Genomic DNA, 4039 nt, shown 5'->3' on the forward strand with positions numbered 1-4039 from the left:
TAGGAAGACCCACCCAAACTGGACGTGGCACCTGCAGCTATGAACTCAGCCTGCACCTGAGAGCAGAGAGGAGAGGCATTGGACAGCCAGCATTGGATAGCCAGAGATGGACAGCCAGCATTGGTTAGCTAGCAATGGATAGCCAGTGATGGCTAGCCAGCATTGGATAGCCAGTGATGTATAGCCAAAATTAGATAGCCAGTGATGGATAGTCAGCTTTGGAGAGCCAGCGATGGATAGCCAGCATTGAATAGCCAATGATGAGCAGTGCACCATGTCCGCTGCAGCAAGCATTCGCACGGATGACCTGAGAGCACATGATCACAAACTCCCTCCCATTTCACAGCACACTAATGAAAGCACGCGATCGCACAGTCTGTGAGCATTTTGAGTGTCTGGATAGGAAATAATTGTCTTTTTATTGTTCTGGGAGTGCACCTTAGTTCATGGTAACCTTGGACTTTTTCCAGCAAAATTGATCTGATTTATGTAGGTTAGCAATGGGTTTGTAATAAACAAACATAAGTGTCTTATTCTATAATACTAATATGAATTTTTTTAATAATGGTTCTTTGTATATCCAAAGTATTGTTGATGTTTTCAATGGTTTTGTTTTCATGTTATGTTTAAAAAGGCACAGTTGACAAAATACAATTGATTTAAAAAATAATCAACAGTATTACTCATTTCAAAGATATGCTATACCTGCAGCATTGTTAAATACCGTTTACAGTATTTCTTCATTTACATTTCATCTAAATTATTATTATTATAAACTATTTCATATTAAATCACATAGTTTAATTTGCACCTCCATCTTAAACAAATAACAAACACTCTATATCATGAGAAAGGAAATATTCTCAATAATCACTAATAATACATATTTAATTGCACAATTTGAAGAGAATATTTCCTAAATTTAAGTTAAACATAACAATAAAATAGCATATTTACTAAAATTGCAAAATACAAATATTGGAGAAAAAAAAAATCTTTTGTTGATTACCATCTCAAGGACACACATCGTCAGCAAAAAAAAAAGAGCAAAACACAGAAAATGATATATACAACATTTAAGATATTGAAATGACTCACCTTTTTCAGAACAATTAAGTCAGCTTTACCGTTCTCTCTCTTTTTCCTGTGGTACAAACTGTTCTTATTCCAGTTGGGTCAATGCTCCCTCTCGTATCCTGGTGCACTGATAATGGTCACCATATTTGGTAGATCTGGGGTGAGTTTGAACTCTTTCCGTCCAACTCTGCCTGGAATAAGCACCAAGCCTGTGACAGAGCACCAGAGGACGGGATCAAATGTTACGGAGGGTGGCAAAGGAGCAGACAGTCCTGGACCAAGGAAGCCAGTGGGCAGGAGAGTTCCACTGAGGACCACTGAACCCTGGAGCCTATAGGAGCACCCTAGAAATATGAGCACATGAACTCCCTCCCTCCTCTTTCTATCTCTCTTCCACCCCTCCCTCTCCTACTCCCTCTCCCTCTCTCTGTCTGTATCTTTCATCTCACATATTCACCACTTCTGGTGTTCCCCCTATTTGTGGATATTAGAAATGTATACATAGAGAACAACACTGTACAGCCCCCTGTTTTCAACAGATACCATACTTCACCAGCTACCACAAACCTGGTTAGAGTAGCACAATACGCATTATGCAACCTTTTGTCTTTGTTCAGATCTTTTTTATGTATGTGAGCATCTGAGAATTGTAAAAGTACAAGGTTGTCTGGTATGTTTTAGTGTTCTAGTGAGGTGAGTAAAGCTCTATAATTTCATTTTGTAGACATAAGTGTAAGTGAAACCTTATAATAATAGCTGTTTTTTTTTATTCAGCTATGTTTATTTCTTTCATCTCAGAGGTCTCTGTTCTTGACAGTACTGAATTCAGCCTGTTGTGAGTAAAATACATATATAAAATGATGGTTTGATGGTTGATGAAATTTGCTGCAGAGAAACTGCAAAGTACTTGTGCACAGACAATTAGAGATCACACAGCTGGTTATTGTTTAGCCTTTAGAACAAATTGCAGCTACAGTGTGAGGCTCATTTGTAATGTTCAATTTAAACTGAAGAACCAATGTCATGTCATTCTTTGTGTCAAGATTATGCAAAAGTGCAACCATGACAAACCATTTTATCAGAGTCTGTATGGATATTACAATGCACAGATAAGAATAGCAGCCTTTTTAAAAATGAAAAAGAACCATGCCCCACAAATAGAACAAACAAGCAAATATAGGTCTGGATTATAAGCACTAAATCGGGAGGCAGGTCTGCCGTCTGCTGACATGTGGATTTTTGAGTCACCTATAGAAATAAAAACAAAACGACAATGACTTGGAGGTCTGATTCATTACAAACACTGCCTTCTGGGCCATTTAGCCTCGTTTAATTATACAGAATTTGAATGAAATCACATATGGCCACAGAATAAACATTAAAACAATTTGCACTTTCTTCCACATCCTCTTTTCCATCTTACTCCTCCAGTTCCATTACCTCTTCGAAAGCGTTTCAATGATCTTATGCATCTCACGCTTGGTTTGTCCCCATATTCAGTCAGATCCCACATTTGTTCATTTCAGCCAACTACAAATCACTTTCTGGCCTTCACAACAAAGATATGATGGTCATCCTGGTTCACATGAAAGATAGAGAGCTAGCTGCCTAGCTAATTAAGTTGTTAGCCAAAAGATTAATAGTAATGCCAATATAGTCATATAACTTCAACAGTCCACAAACACATTTCTCAAATACATCACATATCATTTTCAATTTAACAACATTGCATGTTAACTCATAACAGCTAGCAGGATTTAGAGGCAGGCCTTAACATCCCCAACATAAATTTGCTATTCATAGCCAGCTACAACCTACCTAGCCACCAAGCCAACTAAACAGGAGTCACACAGATTGCTAGCTAGCGAGCTGATTCTTACTTTGAGCCAGAGGGCTCACTAGCTACCTCATAACGTAGCTATCTAGCTAACCTGATTTTCAGTCAGTGTTCCATCAGCTAGCTAACATGTTAGTAGTCAATAGGTAAGACTCAGCAAAGTGACTAACTAGCCAACCAGGTACGTCACTAGGGGGCTATCTAACATTAACATTATGTGTCACCAAAGGCAATACTTAGTGGTGTGGTCTTCTGTGGTAGGAAAAAACCCCTTCCAGTCTCGACCTGTTAAACCGGGGGCTCCCTCCACACTTGTACAATAATTCACCAAGTTAATTTATATATACCTTTTTGTAATAATTTCAGGAAACTCCAGATCCTGGGCAGATCTAAGTATGCATCATATGTTTTTTGCAGTGAAATGCAGAATAGCAGGTGTTCTAATGGTATAGATTAAGATGGATCTGATCCTGATGCTTTGTGCATGGTACTCTTTTGCCCGATAAATAATCTGAGCAAGTTTTATATTTTTTTCTTTTCTGAAATAAAATTGTAAGTTATGTGGCTTTGCGATTGTTGAACAATGTTTTTCAAGATGAAAAAAATGTAAGACCAGCTTACAGTTTAGGACAATAGGTAAGGTGGGACTCTGGTTACATTCAGTCTGGACCAGAATTCTCAGCTTTGCTTTTTATAAACGTGAATATACTTCCTTAACTTCCTCAGTGTATCCCGTGTGACCCAGGGAGGTGATTCAATCCACAATGCAGCTGGTCATTAAATATGAACAACTGATTTAGAAAGGAGTTATGATTTGTGAGAATAATTAGTAGCCCAAGACTCAGATCCAGTCCACTTAATCCGTAAATATACATAGCAAAACTAAGCATTAAGCAGTGTTACTTTCTTCATAAAACATCATGGGTTTGAGGTCAGTGACATATTTTTTGAAATGTTTCATAACTATCAATACAATATAATACTTTGTTACAGTAATTTCATCATTGAAAGTTAAGAACAAAGCAAGCTGTGGTTTGATTGAATTTGAACCCTCATACACATCATTTCATGAGAAGCATAACCATTCTTTCATTCCCATTGTCTTTCACCTGCCCTTTGGATAAA

The sequence above is a fragment of the Megalops cyprinoides genome, chromosome 10, assembly GCF_013368585.1.
Source record: "Megalops cyprinoides isolate fMegCyp1 chromosome 10, fMegCyp1.pri, whole genome shotgun sequence".
In the NCBI taxonomy this organism is placed as follows: Eukaryota; Metazoa; Chordata; class Actinopteri; order Elopiformes; family Megalopidae; genus Megalops; species Megalops cyprinoides.